The sequence below is a fragment of the Clarias gariepinus genome, chromosome 15 (genome assembly GCF_024256425.1).
Source record: "Clarias gariepinus isolate MV-2021 ecotype Netherlands chromosome 15, CGAR_prim_01v2, whole genome shotgun sequence".
Classification (NCBI taxonomy): Eukaryota; Metazoa; Chordata; class Actinopteri; order Siluriformes; family Clariidae; genus Clarias; species Clarias gariepinus.
Window position 1 is genome coordinate 30453188 of NC_071114.1, and position 21813 is coordinate 30475000.

General features: G+C 39.6%; 1 protein-coding gene across 4 annotated transcripts in view; it reads left to right on the forward strand.

The window, feature by feature from the left end:
- Nucleotides 1-1581: 1581 nt before the first annotated feature.
- sox6 (SRY-box transcription factor 6) overlaps nucleotides 1582-21813 on the forward strand; it is a 170434-nt gene continuing 150202 nt past the window's right edge. For 2 of the 4 annotated variants that reach the window (XM_053512660.1, XM_053512663.1), the window contains exons 1-2: nucleotides 2573-3009; nucleotides 4542-4645. The gene's annotated coding sequence lies outside the window, so the exon portion shown is untranslated. Of the gene's footprint in view, nucleotides 1926-2572; nucleotides 3010-4541; nucleotides 4646-21813 lie in introns of those variants that run through there. The other 2 variants (XM_053512661.1, XM_053512662.1) reach the window with 2 other exon arrangements.

The following is a 21813-nucleotide window of genomic DNA, read 5'->3' on the forward strand; positions in this document are numbered from 1 at the left end:
CTTTTTTGAGCCTGAGACACCTTCTAGTGGAATTGACAGCTCAGTCCACACGGGTTTCAGTGATCCAGATGATTGACAGCCTTCTATTGATTTCACCTGGTTGTTACAAACAGTTATTTATTCTTGCACCCACAATCTGTGCATTTGATACAGGAATGAATTAAATTTTAGGCAGGTTTGGGTTTGCATTACTTGTTAGAGAGAAGAATTCGATGCACTTAAAACTGATATCAGGTTAATTATTTTATATTTGAATGCCATGAAACAAAACTACATTTATTTATTTTATATTAAGTTTATATTTAAGTCTACCTCTGGTTATAGAAAAAATGTAAATTTGAACATTTTAACATATAAACTGCTGCCAAATGTACAGCAAGTAGATCTGATCTTGGCTTAAATTGGTCTTCATTACAGTCTAATCTAAAAACGAAATCGGGTTCAATGTCAAGCGGTCAATCGATCGCAAGCTGTGTTTATTCTCATAAACGTAAGTTTGTGTATTAATGTTAAAAGCACAATGTGAAAGAATCTCTTACTGTCCGTTGACCTGAGCTGTACATCTGAAGCGTCGGAGTGTTTTTTTTTTTATTATTAATACTTGGTGACCTGCACAGAATTCAACACATCGCCTAATTACAGTGATGTTTTAAATTTTCACAAATTCCTGCCTCGTGCAATAATCACTGCATCTCTAACAGATTGTACAACATTATGTCACAGATTTATGATTGGATGCATGAATAATTTCTTTCTGTAAACCATCTCAGTTTAAACTTGTCCATAATGTTTTTCACCTTGGCTCGAGTCAGTGTGTGTATATACAGTATATGTATGTATGTGTATGTATGTAAGTAAGCACACGTGTGTGTGTGTGTGTGTGTGTGTGTGCGCGCGCGCGCGTGGTTGTTAGCCATCATTCAATATATCAATGCAGTACCCTATAGCCTCGAGCAACCCGAGTCAAGTCTGTTAATCCTCTGTAGAAAAAAGAGCAAATCTCGGGTCAGACCTGAAGCCCGACATCTTTATTCACCTAATAAGCAAAAAAAGAAAAATAAATGTAAGCTCGGGAACTTCTAATACATGAAATTAATGCTAATTAATGCATTTTACTAAGACAGGATACAAGCTCCTTGTAAACGCTTTGTGTTGTATTCTAAAAAGCAGAAAGAATTCTTGAAAAGTGTTTAAAATACAAAGAAGTTTCAATTCCTTGTTGCGAAGGTACATTATATTTCGATATAAAGCTACAAAGAACCCATTAATCCTTAGGCTTGACTATGCATTCATTGATTTAATTAATGCATCATGTGCGCACTTTATTATATATATTTATATATTTTTGTCTATATATAGCCTATATATATTTTTTGTCTATATATATAGTTTATTTTATTTTTTTGGAGAGGCCACAATCGCTGTTCTTTTACCCCTCCCCGCTGAAGACTCCCATTCTCTCTCTCTCTCTCTCTCTCTCTCTCTCTTGTCTGGGAGGGGGAGCCCTGCCTCTTTTGCCTTGCTCACATCAATGCCCCTGGCCACTCACTTTCTGATGTTGCACGACGGGAAATGCTTTGAATGCTTGCGACATGGCCGCGCGCATTGATTGCCAAGATTGACAGCAGCTCTCCGCCGTCTTCTTCTCCTTCTTCTCCTTCTTCTTATTCTTCTTCTGTCCTTGTTTTCTCTTGTGCACTCCAGCGGGGACAATTCCGTAGCATATTTTCTTCTTGACAGTTTGAACTTGGTCTCCCCTCCGCGTTCGGCTTTCCACTTTTATACTTGCTTTTTTTTGTTTTGTTTTGTTTTGTGTTTTTTCTTTCGGCGAGACTGATTTCATTTGTCCCTTTTGCGCGTTTCGTTTTTGGGATACGACGTGGGACAGCGAGGTTGAGGGGACGACCCGCGTGGTTCAAATCGAGGTAAACTTTTCTACATTTCATTTCTCTCCCTGACTTCTTTCTAACCTGTTGTTCGCGTTATTGGAACACGTCTGCGCGTTTTTCTCCGAAAGCATGTTGCGCGCTTGAGTCCGTCTCATTACCAGCGCTTAGAACATGACAAGAACATGACAGGGATTTGGGTTGGAGTGTGCGTATGCCATTAAAGGGGTCTCGCTTGCTTGTTGTTGCTGTTTATCGCGGTGATCGTGTTGACAGCGGCGCTGAACTTGTGGCGCTCCGGGTCTCCGGTGCCAGGGGTTTGGGTTCTTTTACATTGTTAGTCTTTTTTGTAGATCTGCTTTACATTTGACCTGTTTTAGAGTGTAGGTTTCACCTTTCTCCTGCACGGGTGGTATATAGATATATTTTTTCCAAGCTGATTTACGCGCACGAACCGGAAAACACCAAAAGCTTCTGATCAGTCTATCAAAAGTGCGCAGGCGGCTTATAGGTAGATAATAATAATAATAATAATAATAATCAAAAAGTTTTTTCTCTTATTGTTCTGTGCTAATAAGACGACTCGTGTTTCTCCGTGGGGCAGATGTTTCCCTAGCTCAGGAAGCAATTTCACTTTCCGTCCACAGAGCGGTACTCTTCATTATCAGTGACGCACGGAGCGCAGTTCGGATTCGGACCTCCTTTCGGCTCCACGCAGAAATGTTTCAGCCTTCTGATTAGTAAATAGTCATTTTAAAAATACATTTTAATCATAATGCATGATGCATAATTCATGCAAAAGTCCTTAAGACAGTCTGGTGTCTCGCCTCGCAGAAATTGAGAGAGAGAGAGAGAGAGAGAGAGAGAGTAGAAATTCTTCTTGGCTTCACTTTTCCTGCGGGGTCAGGGAGAATTGACCTCAGAAGAATGTATAAGTCATAAATTAAATTGAAGTGTTCGTCCATTTAGAGACAATACACAACTTTGGACACGCAAGACTGCGCTGCTTTCTGCTTCTAGAGTGGTGTGTTGGTCTGAAAAGGGAAAAAAACAACAACAAACAACCACAACAACAAAAAACGACAACAAAAAACTTCTGTTCTGCGAAATAGACGACTGAAAAGTAAGTGAAATATAAAAAAATAATAATAGAATTTTAGGATTTTTTTTTTAACTGTGCCTGAAAGTTATTGAATTGTCTAAGTGATAGAATCGGGTGTTCGGCTGAAATAAAGTGACATGCTTCACTGCAGCACTAAAATGTTTTTAAATAATACGTTTTATTTTCAGAAAAATATCCAAGAACAGCGCGTGTTTGTTTCCACAATTTCTTAAAAAAAAAAAGAGAAAAAAATAGGCAAACCAAAATGTATACATCTTCTTATCCACTGTCGTTTTCTTTCTCTTTCTCTTTCACACACACACACACACACACGCACACCAAACACAGGACATCATGATTTCCTAAACACACAAGTGTGTGTGTGTGTGTGTCTGAAGGTATTAAGAGAGCGTGCGGACATGCAGTGCGTGTGAACTTTGCCTGTGTGACAGAGATAGCTCATCATCCGAAGGGTGTTTCCCTCCAAACTAGAGCCGCTCTCGTATACACACACTCACACTCACACACTCACACACTGACTGATAAGAGACTTTTCGACTGCTGGACATGAACTGATAATATTCTCATAAGAAACACAGGAGAGGTCTTTTTAGGAATGTTTAGCCTTTCAAATGATAATATAAAATTAAGTGGATGAAATGCGTGTTTTTTAAAAATTGTGTGCAAACTTGTGGTTTGGAAAATGTCTCGGATGGAGACACAGAAGCTGTGTTGTTGCGGGACGCAATCGGACACCTTAATTAAAGCCAGCTTAACTTCTCTCCCTGCTCCGACTGCGCAGTGTGTGTGTGTGTGTGTGTGTGTGTGTAGAAGTGCAGAAGTGTAAGAATAACCATGCGGCTAATAATACACTCTTGTCTTAAGTGAGACGGGCTGTTTGAAAAGCAATCCCCCCACCACCTCCTCCATCACCTCCTCCACCTCCAGCAGCTCTCTCTCCCTGCTCGTCCCAGTGTTGGGTCGAAGCTGATCTGCTAATGGTATTCTGGTTTGAACAGTTGCCGTGCCGCTGTCTGTGCGCAACTTCCCTCATAAGGTAAGGCGGCAATGGGGGTCCAAATGGCGCGTTTATAATTAGACCGCCGATTCAGCACATTGTCCTGAACATTGCTGGGCAGGGGATAGGGATGTGCTGCTACACTGTCCTGTCCTGTCCTGCCCTGTCCTGAGCTCTCAATGGACATACTTTATTCCCAGTGTGTGAGAAAGAGACTGTTGATGGGATCCGACAATTGTCCTGTATTCGCAAAAAAATTGACATGTAGGTTATAAAAATTAAAACTCCTTCACACACTCACACACACACACACACACACACTTCTCCCAAACTCACAACAACAACAACAACAATAATAATGCAAATAAAATTTCAGACATATGAATACATCCTGATTGATTGATGAATTGATTGATTGCAATCAGAAATGTAACTAAAACGACTTTACATCACAAAACACACGAACACCGTGCTTCACTTTTGTTCTTCCTTCTTTAAACATCGATTTCTTTATTTTTTCTTCTCCCCTCTCCAGAACTGCCTGCGCGTGGCTCAGCGGAAACACCGTGCCGTCCCTCGCGCGCGCTGTGCACGTCGTGCCGTTTCCTGTAACCGAAACGTTTGTCGCTTATGGTGCAGGTAAGTTTTTGTTTTTTTCCCACTTTTTGTTTCTGTCTCTTTTTGAAACGCGAGCACACTCCAGGCTGCTGTGTGTGTTTGCAAGCACCGGGTCGTTCTCCACCGGACAATCACGTGTGTGTGTGTGTGTGTGTGTGTGCGCGCGCGCTATAGCGGCTTTCTGCTTCTTTCCGAGCGCACTTTCAGGATGAATTTAAGGGGATTTTTTTGTGGTTTAGTTTGTATTTGTATGCAGTTGTTTTTCACAGTACGCGCTGCAGCATGTGTGTATGTTTAGAAATAATTCGACTCGTGCATCTGATCAAAAATAAAAATCTGTGCAATTCTATTTTTTTTATTTTATTTTGACTTGCGCATCTTTTTCAATCAAGATTATAATCTGCAATATAGCAAAGCAGCGACGTTCCTGTGATTGTTCGGGATTATTACGAAGCATTAAATCGGATTAGAGCAATTTGCTACACTGTGATTACAGAGGAAAAATCAGTTTGAGGCAAAACGCGCGCGTTCCAGTGCTTTAATGTGCAAAAATAAAATAAATTAACATAAAAGCAGAGTGTTTGTTATTTTTATTATTTTCATTTCTTTTCCTTTCCTTTCTTTAAAAAAAAAAAAAAACACTTGCAGATGTGGCTTGTATTTGTGTTGGATTAGATGCCTAGCAATAATCTCTATCTTAAAAAAAAAAAAACTCTTTTGTTAAATTTATTGTTTTGTTATTTAATGCTAAATTGTTCAATTGTCTTTTTGTCATGTTTATTTTTAAAAAATCTGGAATGATTTTTAGCAGCGTTCCTGTTCTGTTTTATCACTACAGAATTCTATGCAATTATTTCTTTAAAGAAAGATGCTTGCATTTTTAAAAAGACTCCTGTAGTCATGCAGGATTGGACTCAGCATTGCTTAGTTGTTTAGACTTGTTCTAAATTTCCCTAAATTTGTGAATATGTAAATTGAATTTCTTTTTACCCTCCTTAAATCAGACTAAATGCTTCTGTCTTGGCTGGTCTTTGGTCTTCTTGTTAAAAACCAAGAGGCACCTCGGTGTGTCCTTGATGTTGGCAGAAATTTCTAGATGTAGTCCCTTGTGCTGTAACTCATTTATCCCTGTACAATATCCCTCCTGAAATGAATTCCATACCATCGAAATTATATTACTTGCAGGAATGCGAGTTGAAACATTTCGGAGAAATTCAAGAAGAGAAAAAACACTTAGAGTGTGTAAGGAAGGCGAAAGCTTAAAATAATCACAAGGACTATACTATTACAGATTTTTCTTTTTGTATAAAAAAAAATGGAGATGAGTATTAGTTGTACATATAAATAAGTATTGTTCAGTATATAAGTATTGTTCATGCTGCAACAGTTTGTTATGAATTTTAGGAATTTATCCATGAAACAAATCCATTTTTTTCTATCTCAGCTAAGGCGGTTCTGATCAGGTTGACGTTGATGCACTCAGGAGTGTTTTAGCTCTCTGTTTTATTCTGGCGGGGTTAGAACCGTGCCAGCATGCAGCGCCCTATTGATAAACACCAGCCGAGGTAAACAACAGCAGGTCGGGTATAAAGGTAAAGGCGTGCACCAGCCGTAGGGGAGGAAAGCCGGGGCGAGACAGAACTGCAGCAGCACATGTTGTGACATCTGTCTTTAAGTGTTAGCTAATTTGCTGTGGAATATTTCAACAATGATCAAAACCGATGGCAACATGTTCATTAGGAGGTTGTGTGTGTGTGTGTGCGTCTCTCTCCCTCTCCCTCTTTCTCCCTCTTTTTTTTTCTCGCTCTCTCTCACTCTGTCTCGATGTTTTTTCTTTCTTTCCCTCGTTGCTGCTTTTGTGGCAGAAGGTCTCAACTTTCTTGAATGCATTATTGAAGTTACAGTGCATTTTTTTTAATTAGTTGCTTTTCATGTTTGATGTGCAAAAAAAATATTCCTAACAAATAGAGCTGATTTATTTAAGCCTATGGATTTACATACATTGCTGTATAAATGAATACATAAATAAATAAATAGATAACAGAAGGAATTGTGTGACTTGGGGTGGCAGGTTGAGGCGTACACCTTTATTACACGGTAATAAGAATGTAGTGTGATGTTGATAAGGATTTAATAAACATCTGGACCTTAAGCATTCCTGTAAATTGTTATTTCGTAAAAAAAAGAGATCCACCCAACCTGTAGCTATACGTACGAAGCGAGAAGCAAAAGGTATACTTATGTTCAGGAAGGTACACTGGTGTTCAGGAAGTGATGCGATTTTCATTTTAGGATCGAAAGCAGGTTTCATAACCGTTGTCATTTTGGAAGAAGGTGTTGTTCTGATGCGTCTCAGTGATTTATTCTGATGCCGAGTCACGGAAGTTGACCTCGCCGATGGAGAAAAGCAAAGGTGTAACTCCAGACTAACAATCCAACGTTGACTGTGTGTGTGTGTGTGTGTGTGTGTGTGTGTGTGTGGATTTAACCTCTTTCTACGCCTTAAGTATTTCTTATTTCTTCCCCCCCTTCTTTACTGTAAGTGGAAATTAGGCAGCCTATACTTATCTGTGACTTAACAACACACCCAAATTGCAGATCTGCTCCTGAAGCAAAAAAAAAAAAACGACAGAAAGAGAGAGAGAGAGAGAGAGAGTCTGTATGACAGAAGAGCGTATAACATGAATCCTCCCTTGATCCAGATTGGATCTTTAAAGCTGATTTGGTTTCATCGCTCAGGTCCGAATAAATGCATCTTTAAGGGAAATGCGTGCACCTGTGGACTCGCCGTGTTTCAGGAGGTGAAGAAAGAAAGAAAGGGAGAAAGGAAGAGGCTTTACACGCTCCGATTTGACCTGACAGGACACAATATCAGCCACGTTCCAGAATGTTCCGGTGTAAAAATAGAGCTCTTTATGGAGCGCTAGAGAGCCGAGGCGGGGATGGACGCTGAGTGAGGAGCAACTGGACAGAATTAGAGAACAGTGCAAACATGTCTTTAATTGATTGTAGTAAATATTCCCGCGATTATGTACAGGAACATGTGGGATTAATGAAGCGTGAGGTTTTTTTTCTCTCTTTCTCTCTCTCACACGCACCCACCCACACATCCACACACACATACACACATCCTCTGTCTAATCAGCACTATCAGGTGTAACACATTGTTTTTTATGAATCAGAGGAAGATTTTTTGCGGTGATGCACACGATGATCGCAGGTCATTTCCATATCAAAGCGGCGCAGTGAGCAGGCTGGCGGTAATTAAAATGCGGTGGATTTTCAGACTCTCTCTCTCGCTCTCTCTCTTCTACACACACACACACACACCCTGGTAAAGGCAGAGGGTTCAGCGTGCGGGTGGTTGCCTGCCGTATGCGTCTCTGTATGCACTTATAATTTTGTACAAATGTTTACGCCAGTGCGTGCTCTTTTGCGGAGAGCTTGTCCCGCAGCCAAAACCATTTCAAGACAAAGTTAGTTTGCTTTTCTCTCTCTCTCTCTTTCTCTCTCTCTTTCCCTCTCTCTCGCTCGCTCTCTTTCTCTTTCTAAGCTTCTTGTTGTGGCCTCCCGTCTCGCTGTGCCTCTGTGCAGCTGCTCTCCGAAAACGCTGAGCCTTTGCCATGTGTTTAACCTTTAATTGGTGCATGAATAAATGATGCGAGTCCTTTTTTATATATATCAAACCCGTGTTTATGACGGCCCTTCATTGCCTTTGTAATTGTTGTCACCTTAAATGTGTAACTTCTGGGTGCGTGTGTGTGTGTGTGTGTTTTCTTCTCCTTTTCCTCCCTTTGCTGCTCTTTGCATGGCTTATTTAATAGCAAATGTGGTGAATTGTTTGGACGTCGTTGCCAGATTATTACAGGGATCTGTTTGGTGAACTCAGTCTTTTTTTTCTGCTCGAGAGTCTACTGTAGGTTATTATTTTGGGGTGGGGGGTTTAGGGGTGGTGGGTGCATCGGAGAGTTATCCAAATACACACTTTATCGTTTAATCTGACGCGAAGTGCTTTAGGAAACGAGGCTGGATGATGTTTTGCTCGTGATGCTGATTTATCGCAGAAAATCTCATGCAAGAATTACAGCCGTTACAAACCAGAGCACTTCTGACTGGCTGATTTTGGATCTATTATTATTATTATTATTATTATTATTACTATTATTATTATTTGTAAAATGGCCAGAACAATTCCTCCAAGTGAATTTCCAACTGTATCACCATGTCTGCATTGTGCTTTAAACCTCACATGCTTTATTATAATAATAACTGCATGTTTATAATATATACTTTTTAGTATTTTGTAATCCTCGTATGTTTTTAATATTCACATTAACATAATGCCGTTAGGATGCACAAGAAAAAAAAAGACACCCGGTATCACCAGGGTTATACAGTATTCATGCAGATCTGAATGTCTGATTATCCTATATCTTATTTTTTTTATTTATAGTGAGTAATAAATGAATGTAGTTCGGTACGAGTAGTACAGTAACAGTCATGTAATAAGAGTAATTTAGTAGTTATGATAATACAGTGATGCTAATAACACAGTCAGAGTGATTGGGTTGAAATGATATGAGAAGAGCCGCGCGATTTGATCATTTTGACGCGTATCGCGATAGAGATTTAAACTGCGATGTTTAACTGTTTAATAAACTATTTAGTCTTCAAACGTATTTATGTAGACTAACAGCAAATAATTGAAATGTAAGTAGTGGCATGAAGGCAAGCTATAGTTAATCTTTTTCCTGAAATCCCTCTTTCACAACATGACCAGTGTGACCTTCGTGACCTTCACTAACTAACATGTGACAGCGTCTGCGATCCTCTCGACTCTTTGACGTTTTCTCATGCATTTCTCATTTCTTTCCCGAGCGCTTCATATTAATTATGTATATTAATATTACAAAAGAGTCTTTAATGCCCACCAAAACACACACCCACACACACACACACTGATACACACACACTGGTAGTTTAAAACAAACAATGTACTGATGAATGAGGCTTTTGATTGGACAGATTAAGCACGAGTCTCTGAGATCATAGGTCATGTTCAGTATACTTCAGACAAAACTCTACATGAATCACTGACGGTACACACATGACCTGTAACAGATTGCACGTTTTTTTTTTGCATTTAGAAAATTGCACGGGTTCGTATGGTGATTTTTAAAAATATTATTTCTACATGCTTAATTATTTTTGATGCTTAAAAATAATAAAAATAATATAAGAGTAATACAGAAAGTGTATTAGAGCAAATGTAATGGAACAGTAATAGTAAGTGTATAGCAATGTAATAAGCAGTAGAGCGCTAAAAGCTGTTTAAAAATAAATATAATGAGAGTTTGACTAATAGAGCTGGAGTCATGCAACAATACTAATCGAGTTAGAGTAACACGGAGTAAGAGCGATAGTTTTATAGTATTACAGGAGTGTAGAAAAGAGTTTGTAAAGATAATACTTTCAGCTCATTACATTACAGATTTTACAGCAGTACTTTAAAAGTAATACAAAGTAAGAACGTCACTTTAGTGCTAAAGGACCAATTAGTGCAGTAGCATAAAAAGTAACACAGAAGTTGGAGTATTACAGCGAGAGTTTATAGTATAACGAGTATTACATGACGAATATCACAGCAGTGCACACAGCAAGTGAGATACAGTAACATTATTATATATTATAAATGAATGGAGAGTGAGAGTATTAACATTTATTAATACAGTAGGAATATACAACAGTACGATGGTCAGTAATGTGTAAAGAAATAAAATCTAATCAATTTGATAAAAAAAGTAAAAGAGTAAAAGTAACACAGAGTAAGAGTAATAGTTTATTAGTTATTACAGGGTGATATGAATACTTACAGTATTAATAAAAATATTACAGTAGTACAATCGGAGTAATGTGAGAACATAATAAACGTATACACACAGTGAGAGAAATATAGTAGCGTTAAAGATTATACCGAGTTAGACTGATGTAGTCATACAGATTAAAGATAAAGTAATACAGTAGCAGTAATGTGGATATAACAGTATAATATATTAAGAGATGAGATTAAAATGACAGAAATGCAAAAAGTTCAGTTGGACTGCTATTACTACTAAATAATAATAATTAATAATAATAATAATAATAATATTAAAATTAATAATAATAGAACAACAGGGTGAAAGCTAATGTTTATATTACATGGTTATGGTGTCACCGAACACATTTTACAATAAACCTAATAAAGAGTAAGATCACTGTAATACAGTAATATTAACAATATTATTGTAACAATATATAGGTTACTTTTACTTAATAATATTAAGTTAAAGTAACATAGAGTGAAAGCAATATTTTGCTGCATAAAGACACATTCAGTACATTAATTGGAGAAATACAGATTAAGAATAAAATATTAGTGTTAAAGGTAAAACGCAGTGTACAAGAGTATGTGTAATAGAGTTAGAGTAGTACAGTCACATTACAGAGTAACGCAGTACACACATCAGTAACACATCAAAAGATCCAAAGTCACCCCACTGTGATGAGACGAGTATAGTAATGTGATGAGACGAGTACAGTGATAAGACAGTGATGAGACGAGTACAGTGATGAGACGAGAACAGTGATGAGACGAGATGAGTACAGTGATGTGGTGAGACGAGTACAGTGATGAGCGAGACAGTGATGAGACGAGAACAGTGATGAGGCGAGACGAGTACAGTGATGAGACGAGAACAGTGATGAGGCGAGACGAGTACAGTGATGAGACGAGAACAGTGATGAGACGAGATGAGTACAGTGATGTGGTGAGACGAGTACAGTGATGAGACAATGATGAGACGAGACGAGTACAGTGATGAGATGAGAACAGTGATGAGACGAGAACAGTGATGAGATGAGATGAGTACAGTGATGTGGTGAGACGAGTACAGTGATGAGACGAGAACAGTGATGAGACGAGTACAGTGATGAGACGAGATGAGTACAGTGATGAGATGAGACGAGTACAGTACAGTGATGAGACGAGATGAGTACAGTAATGTGATGAGACGAGTACAGTGATGAGACGAGTACAGTACAGTGATGAGACGAGATGAGTACAGTAATGTGATGAGACGAGTACAGTGATGAGACGAGTACAGTGATGAGACGAGACGAGTACAGTGAGGCCGATGCAGCAGTATTGAAGGTTTTACACTCAGGATAAAAGTAAGAGTTACAGTACAACCCGTACCCCGACTCACACACACACACACACACACACACACACACAGCGTATTCACCTCAATACACACGTTAGCTTTCTACACTCACAGCTGTTCACGGTTCTCCACGGGCCTGTCACTGCGTGTGTGAGTGTGTGTATGTGTTTATTTCAGCTCGGCTCATCGCAGTCAGGAGCTGACAGATCACTAACTTTACAAGAAGCCAGTTAGAGGTCAGTAATTAATCTACACAGACGTGACTCGCTGATTTGCAGGGCTGCGCTACCAGCGTTGGAATTATTCACACCACCGTCATCTTCATCTTCCGTCCGCGGTCCGTACCAGCACACACTGATCGTTTTTCTGTGTGTGTGTGGGTTGGACAGTGTAGTGTTTATTAATCAGCATCGTGATATTCGGCGATCAGAGAAGTTTTGCGGATGAGTTTTATAACCGAAGCAGAGATACTTGTTTTATTGTTTTCTTTTATGTGTTTCTGTTTTAAATGTGACTCGTTTTCATTCACTATCGCTCTGATATTCGGGTTTAATCTCAGAGGTTGTAGATAAATTCTTATTAAGTATTAATATATTAAATATACAATAAATGTACGCTTTTGACAATTTTTTGTGTAATCCCCAGAAAATGATTTTCACTAAATCAGATGATCGGTCTGAACAGTTTGTTTAACTGTAAATGATATCACGTCCTCTTAAGACCCAAATGTCCTTATATCAAAACGTGACATTTTCTCCCAACTTTGTTGTTTATGTACATATATCTCTCCTCGTCCCATCCTCATAGGAGGACCGTTAGGTATAATTCTTTTGCCGAACTTCTTCCTGGTTGAAGACATTGATTAAATTTAAAATGTATAGTTATGAATTATAAATAAAGAGAAGCAGTCAGTAGAAATTGCAATAAATATTACAATCCATGTTCAAGACAAATATGTATATATATATATATATACTGTATAGAGCCTATAGATGTATTTATAAGTGTATGTGTGTGTTTGGTAAAATGATGCTTTGAATATCATGAACGACATAATAGGGGAAAAAAAAAAACATGTTGCACTGGATCTTTCAGACCTTCTGGCTTCTTTTAATTCCCCCCAATCTGCAGAACCGGTAGCTAACATCTTGTTCTGCTGCTTTACACAATTTTATTGTAGCTGCAAAAACGGACATCTGATCCGCTGTTGAGAAAATTATATGGAAAACGTTGGAGGATGTTACGCCAGACTCCGCATTGCCTACAGTTGTGTTTCTTTCTTTCTTTCTTTTTCTTCTTTTCTTTTTTTTTTTGTTAATTCTCGTCTGTGGAAACTCGGGACGGACGATGCCAAAAACAAATTAAAGTGACAAAAGAGGGTGGAAAAAAAGGAGGGTGCAATTTCTGTGGCTGTAGCTCTGACAGTAGTTAAGCTCAAATCGCTCTGGCCAGCTCTTTTGTTTCCTTATTCCATGATTATTTACACTGACTCGTGGATTTTACAGGGCGTGCGTCATGAGAAAATGGCTTCAGCAGGCCCGACCACAAACGCTGCTCTCTCTCTCTCTCTCTCTCTCTCGTTCTCTTGTGTAGAAAATGGGCAGGTATGGAGAGAAAGTGCTTGGAGCTCTGCACAGGCGTGCGTATGTGTGTGTGTGTGTGTGTGTGTGCGTGTGTGTGCGTGTGCGTGTGTGTTCCTCCACTGATAATGATGCTCATTTCAAAGCAGCTCCAGACGTCTTTGTAGCTGAATAGGCCGCGCGTGCGTCTTCAGGTTCTTAGGGCGACGGGGATTGTGGGTAGAACCGCCGAGGGCACTCAGCTGAAGGGACGCAGGGGTCAAGGGCACGTCTGTGTGGAAACGCCGAACAAACAAACAAGGGCTCAGACGTCTTCGTCCCGACAAAGAGACGTGAACTCGCTGACCCTCCGCGGCGTTTCCAAAGCAAAGACCTTCCTGTCTCCCTGTCTCCCTGTCTCTCTCTCCCTCTCTCTCTCTCTCTCTCTCTCTCCTTCATTTTACTCCACACCAAAAGTGACTTGGAAAATGTGAATCCTGTATTTTTTTTTGTTTGTTTTTGCACTTTGGCACAGGGAATGGAAAACTAATTGCGAATGAATTAAAACTCATCCACTTTTTATTCTTTTTATACAGTATTACATATATTTCAAGCTCCATCCCTCCAGGTCCAGGAGTATCATTTCAAACCTTTTCTTTTCTTCCTTTTCTTGTCCTCGAGTTCCTCCTCCTCATCCGTCTCGTCCGTGTCACAGGAACGTCTCGCAGCACGCCTGTCGAAGGTCTGCTGAGTGAGGGAACTATAATGGGTGTAATATTTTTTTTCTTCTCTTTCTTTTTTGTAAATGGAAAAACTGTTGAAATGATGGAGGAAAATGTGCGGTTTTGCCTCCCAAGTTTTCCCCGAGAGCCACTTTGATGGTCTTAAAGAACAGCCACACTGGCACACGCCGGACACCCACGAACAGCGCACGTCACTCTCCGAGCGGAGTGGACGTGAAAATAGAAAGGGCAGAGGACGAGGACTAGAGGGAAGAAGAAGAAGAAGAAGAAGAAGGAGCAGTGATCAGATTAAGAGCTGTGACCTCTCCTCTCGTTTTTTCATCCCTAGCAGCTCTCTATTAAAAAAAGAACGACAGAAAGAAACCGAAACTATGACACAGAGCAAAACTTGAACCATCTCGAGCTCTGTGTGTGATGCAAATGAGACCAGGTTTTTCTCCCATCCGTGACTCGACGAACCGTTAATTTTATAAAAATGCTCCTTTATTTCTGCTGTTTATCAGAAACATAAGAAACACACTTTGTTTTTTTCATTTCTGTCACGCTGTTCTTCTAACGTTATATACTGTATATATAAAGCAGAGTCACTATGTTTCAGCAGAGCAGTTGATTCAGTGTGTGTGTGTGTGTGTGTGTGTGTGTGGTAGCTGAAACCCTGTGGTGGCATGTGACATGAGAATAAAGCTCCCTGTCTTTGGTTTAGTGGCAGGACTGAGATGATGATGATGATGATGGTGGTGGTGGTGGTGGTGATGGAGATGAAGAGATGATGTTCCTCCTCTTTCTCGGTGTAGCTAAATTTATTGGTTGCCATCTGCAGGGTGGAGAAGTTTTGGGCGAACTCCAGAGACCACGGAGAGCCTTCTAATTAAATCGTCATCATTATCAACTTGCGGTGCGCGATCGTCCCTGACGCCGAGCTCTTCCAAGATGAACATGGAAAACCGAGAGAGATCCATGTGTGTGTGTGTGTGTGTGTGCTTTTTGTCTCCACTAATCCCTGTTCTGGATGGATTTACAAAGAGAAAAGCAGAAGTCTCGATATAACCACTGCGTTCGGTTCTTTCGGCGTTCCAGTTTTGACGTAAAGAGCTGCAGCAGATCCGTGGACTCATTATACTGGATATATGTGTGTGTGTGTGTGTGTGTGTGTGTATATATATATATATATATATATGTTTTAGGTCAGTAATAAAGTGTAAAGGTTAAGCGTGTGCGCCGGCGTGTGACGCCTGACAGCTTTTAGTGTCGTATTCCACGCACTAGACCTGTGAGTGACACGGAGGAGTGCGGGAAAAAACGCTTTATCAGAAGGTAATTACAGCCCCTGTGATTAAAGGGGGAAGTGACTCTGATTAGAAGAGTTTCTTGGGGACGTGGAAACTGGATGAATATTCAAATGGAAAAAAAAAAAAACAAGCAGGAAGAATTTTTTTTTAATCCACAAAGCTCTGATATCATCCTCTCTCTCTCTCTCTCTCTCTCTTTTTTCTTTTTTCTTTTAACGATTTTTAAAAAACATGCATATTATTATTATAATAATAATAATAATAATAATAATAATAATAATAATAATTATTATTATTATTATTATCTTAATTATTTTAGGTATTTTGGGAGAACAGGGATGGAGATGCTTGAGGTGGCGCTGTGTTGTGAGTCACTGTTTGTTCACACCCTGAAGTTGATTCATTTCCTGTAACTGCATGTTAGATAAATAGATAGATAGATAAAGAGATATTTTATTGATTGAGTTGAGTTCCACATCCATATAATAGTATGAGAAAAGTAAAAATAAGCAATAGAAACCAAAAGACATGGAGCTGTTGAGTGTGGCTGCCACTCGCGCAGTGATGTCTTAAAGTGTTTTATTCCTCTTATACTGCAGCAGTCAAGCAGGAACAAGATCGATAGATAGATACTTTATTAATCTCAAAAAACTGAAAAGAGACTGGAGCGTTAATCCAGCCATTGTCCTGCATGGCTTATATACAGTACTTAATCTAAAAACACATCTCCCTGTTAATCAGCACGTGGACATGGTCATGGTTAGCACTGTGGCGTCACACCTCCAGGGCCGAGGGTTCGAGTCCCCTCTCAGGTCTGTGTACATGGACTTTGCGTGTTCTCCCCGTGCTTGGCGGGTTTCCTTCCTGCATTGCTTCCTTCCATGTTTACACGTTTATGAGACCCTGTCGCTTCCATAAAAACAATAACGCATAAAGACTCGATGTAAACATGCACCACTGTCAAAGCTGCTGTTATAGAAAATTCATCAACGCTCTTCATTCTCTTTGGTCCAAATCTCGGACTTGGCAGCACCGCGGTTGTAAAATCCGTCTTTGTCTCTTGTTCTTCCTCGCCTCCGGAGGCGGTTTTGTTATCGCTTGGTGTCGACAGGGAGATTAGCATCGCTTTACTCCCCTCTCTCTCCTCATCTCTCGGTCTCGATCTCGGTGCGATCACCTGCGTCGGGTTTGTATAAAGCGTCTGAAATAGACCGCGATCTCTGACGACTTTTATAATTTCACAAGTGACTTCCTCCTCAAAATAACCTTCCTCTTGCCTTTTGATTTCAACAGAAAAAAAATAAAAATAATATATATATATATATATATATATATATAAAAGAGCATTGTATATAAAAAGCTTAATGTTCTTTGGATTTATAGCTGAAGGCTGCTTATCTCGAAACCTTTCACATCCTTTAGAACCGGAGGAAAATAATACTTCACGGGTGAAATTTTGAACTCGTATTGTGCGGCATAAAGAAATAGAGAGCGGTGTGTGTCCACTGAGCAGCGTCGAAGCTTTCGTAATCATAAGAACACCGTGTTTGATTTAACAATGCTCTGGTTTAAAGTTTCGATCCTTTCAATACACACCATAAACACTCCAACTCTATTTTTAAAACTTTATTCACATCCCCTTGGTGCGTTTTCCCCCCCTGAGCTGGGATCTGTGTGTGTGTGTGTGTATGCGCTTTAAGAGACGTGCCGTTGTAATCAAGCCGCTGCTCTGACACTCGACTTTGCATGATGCTTGAAAAATCTGGACGAGAACGTGTGAAGTTGTGCCGAGCCGGGGGGGTCGAGAGCCGAGTGTTCTCCTCGTGCCGCCTTTTTCTCCAATCGTGCACTCATTTACGTCTTTAACAGATTTATCTGGCGAAGCAGAAGAGCGCGGGGTTAGAAATGTATACGTATGGGTCGAGTATAACGCAAGCCATGTGTTAAGCAGGCGTTAGGGAAATGTCGAGACCTTTTACATGTGACCCACCTGTCGTGCTTTCATCACCGATAATGCTAACCTCATGGAGCTATCGGCAGCTCTCTGTGTGTGTGTGTGTGGTCTAGACGATCTCTTAAATTCTGTCGTTCATGCTTTGCTCAACTCAACTGACGGATCCGAAGTTCCCGAAAAACTCTTTAAAAAAATAAGGAATTGGTTTTTATTGCGTATACGTTTGGCTTGTTAAGTCCGTCTGCTCCGGCCCTCGCTAGGTGAGGAGGAGTTCTTCAGGTTTCACACGGCCGGTGCCACGCTCTAATGGGCTCTCTGGGCACGACTGGAACATAATAACCGTTTGCTCGTGTTTGTCTTACCCCCTCTCGAACCTAGAATTTTTATTTTTTATTTTTGGTAAAAACCCAAAATTCACTTACGGCACACATAAGCAGCGCTACGTGATGTAAGTTGTTATTACTGGAGAGATGGGATAGGAAAATTCGGATTATTTTCCAAAAATCCAGCATTATGTCACAAAGGCCACATTGTAAGTTTGTATGGTTGTAAGGTTTGTAAGGTTGGGCATGTGGAGTGTTTTTGTGTGTGTGTGTGTGTGTGTGTGTGTGTGATTTTTCCCCTTTTTACATTACTACGCTTCTTTTAGGTTCTCTGACCACCGTGTACGTCTAATAACTTTTACAATCACACGCATTATGGAACAAAAACGTGGGAGAGTTCAGCTTCACCTCAACCTTCTGAGGCCGCAAGTGATCGACATTATTAATCTTAAATAAAAATAAATAAATCTAGCACATGTTTGTTTTTCACGCGCACCGTGACGGCTTCTGTAGCAGATCATTGAGAAAGAAAAGAGTTTTCGTCAAATCTTTGTTTATTTACTGTTTCTGATCAGATCAGCAAACCAATTAATTATACCATGAATTGTTTTAAAAAACATTTTTTTTTAAATGTACGTTTAAAGGACACCTATTATTCAAAAGAAACAATCACTCACTTCTTAGTCATGTCTGGACGTTCACACTGGTCTCGATTGTATGTGTTTAAACAACAAAACAAAAGTAAAAAATTACCCAGGTTTTAAAAAAATATATATTTTTGTGTTTCCCCCTATTGTGACCTCATATAAATATATATATATATATATGTATAATAAGAGTCTCTCCCTCGGCTCATCGCTCTTGCTCCGCTGTTCTATTTAGGGGCGTGGCTCAGTGACACTGAAATGGCATGTTTGGAGTAGGAGTGAAATAAAAGGTGTGTGTTAAAGAACCTATTAAAGAAGTAACTTAACAGGACCTTTAATGATTAATAGATATCGAATCTTGCATTTATTTTCTGAATGATTTTCGAAAGCGATGTTCAGAGTCGGTAACGTGAGGAGCCTCTATGAAAGAAATGCTAACAATTTCCTTTCATCTTTTCTGGGTGTCATGTCCGGTGTGTTTTTATAAATCTTGGAATGCTAAATTTTTTCTTTACGACATTGTTAGCGATGGATAAAATGTCTCACTTTGCCTAAAAAGAAAGAAACAAAAAGGTACATTGCTAAAAAAAATTCTGCAGATTTCACTAGCAAAAAACATTTTTTGAATAAATTTGATATTTTCTCATTTCTCACCAGTTAACTTGACAATAATCCAGTATGAGCTAGCTAAATAATTAACTAACAATTTTTTTTATGACTTATTAAACTTATTACATTTAAGTTTTCCAGGTATCCCATGATGTAGCTAGCTAACACAGCTAGCAGGAAGTGTACCTGCTCCACAGGACTTATGCTAGTGTGTGTGTGTGTGTGTGTGTGTGTGTGTAAAGTGACATTTATTAGAGTGCAATAAATAGGAATAAATAAATATATGTTTTTATGTAACACAGGCTGAATAAAATGCAAGTTTTTGAAATGGCCGCCATGATACAGTGTGAATGTAATCGCTAAGTTGTCATGCTAGCTGCTTAGCCAAGCCTTTTGAGCAAATTTTCTAAATACAGTTTATGCCTTTTGTTAAAATCTCCAAGGTTAGATGGATATTGCCGGATGATATCATCACACATGCCTCATGGGGATTTAATAATAATAATAATAATAATAATAATAATAATAATAATAAAGCATAATCCTCTGCATGCTGGTTCAATCACATGCCTTGTGTAATTTCTCCAAACTCCAAAGTGTGATTGCGTTCCTGAAGACGCTCTCGTCCTTGTACACCTGCTCGTCTCTTCTCCAGCACCTGAAAAGCTGATTGCTGCGGCATCATGGGAAAGGACGTGTCTCTAATAACCGAGCCGAGAAGCACGAGCCGTTTTTTTTTCTTCCCCTCACGCTAATTGAATTCTGCTCTAAAATACTGCTGGCAGGACGCAAGGCCCTTACCTTGTTTGACTTATTTATTGCCTGACTGGAGAGATAATTTGACCTCTACTTTTCAAAAAGCTCTATTTTTTTCCTCTCTCTCTAACAAAAAAAAGGAAAAAAACGAGTAATAAACTCAATTATGCTGCCGATCAGTGACTCAAACGATGCATTTGTTTTTCACTAGAGAGAGGAAAGTGCTCTGTGTTCATGAGCCTCTCCCTCTCTCTCTCTCTCTCTCTCTCTCTCTCTGTCTTTCCCTCTCTCTTTCTTTTTTTCTTCAGGACGGAGAGCGAGATTGCCTCGCCAGCTCCGGTCGTGTCAGCCAAGATTTGTGCTCCGCGTCCTTTAAATCATTTCCCTCTCTAGAAAATTAAGAATGCAGAGATATTCGCAAACCGATCATTTCTCTCTCCAGCCTTCCATACGCTGTCATTTGCGCGGCCCGTGACATGTGCCGATTAATCGGGGGATTTCGAGCGGGAGGAGAGATCGGCGTGATCGGTGTTAGTGTAAACAACCCGAGTGAGAGGTTAGAATGTTAATTGTTTCAATGCGTAAACCGGGCGTATAGGGCTCACCGTAAACACGGCTGTCCATCACGTTTAAGATTTACATTCCTATAAAGAACGCCCGAGGAAATGTTCAGCTCGCCGTAAAAAGCGCTCGGGTTTCGGTTTTCGGGACAGACGGAGGCCGGATCTTCATATCCTTTGATTTCTTTCCCAGTGCAGGTTAAGGCAAGGCTTTACGACTGCATTTTAGAAATGTATAAAATATTTTCTTTTATGTCTTGCTCTGTTTTTTTTTTTGTTATTAGCATAAAACAATCTGGATTCTAAATTGGATTGACAAGTAGCGCAGTAACGCTTTAATACGTTATCATTTCTTTAGTAACAGCTTATAAATGAATAACATACATGGAAGGAGTCTCCAGTGTCAGTGATAAAGCTGAGATGTTTACAGCTTTTAGATTTCCTCAGTGTTTATAACTATAAGATTTCCTAAACGCTTACAGCTTCAAGATTCTCTAAAAAGAAAATTTGATGCTTTTGTCACATGACAAGTCGCGTTTTTTTTATCAAGAGAGAGATAAAGTTATGAAACTTGACACTGACGAGGACAGGACTGTTTCCAGCTGCTACAACAGAAGTGAGAACAGGAGCTAACTCGTTTCATTGACATTTCAAATTATAACAAATAATAATATGAATGATATTTGCTGTGGCGTAAGAGGAATATAACCTTTCAGGACATGCGTTTAGAGGAAAACAATCAACATCATTGCAGCGGCAGTAACTCCACGACCTTCATCGCAGCCGTGAAGAGCGCGAAGGCCGACGTTTTTTTTTTCTCTTCACTTGCTAAAAAAAGACGCGTTTATCTTTTCACGTTGCCGTCGCTTCCGTCGGTCTGAAGCCGCTACGGTTTCAATTCAATTGCAAATGTAATCTTTGCAAATGTGACAGTGTCTCAATCGCTTTCACAAAATAAAACAAAACAAAGCAAAAAAAAAAAGAAACCTCATAATAATTTCCTTGGACAACTGATGGCGCCTGATTGTAACCTGATCGTTTCTGGATCAATTGATTCTTTTCTGGTTTAATTCACCATGTGATTGACTTTCGGCATCGTCGTTGGGTGGGCGGGGGTTGGGGGGGATGGGGGGGTCGTAAATAAATACATTTCTTTTTAAATCCCTTTTAAAGAGCGCAGCGATTTGAATACAGATGCTCTGCGTTTAGACCTCGTCACTGAAAAAAATGGCTGAAAGTCAGGAGACAATTGCAGGTTGATTATGTTGCCTGTGACAGAAGATGCAGGTCCTTTTGTGCCGGGGATTTATTTGCATTTAAATGTTTATTGTGGATGCGTGACTCGCGTGTGCGCTCGCTGTCGGCTTTTGTTGTCTAAAAAAAAAAATGAAACGAATGAATTTCAGAAGCGCATTCGAAAGAAAGGAAGCCTTGGAATTATTCTCCTTATTATTATTGTTGGTTTTTTTTAACTAAAGTTCGACTCTGAATTAATCAGTGTGACTTTGTTTTCATTCTGTTCCCTTTCGTAGGGAGATTTACTC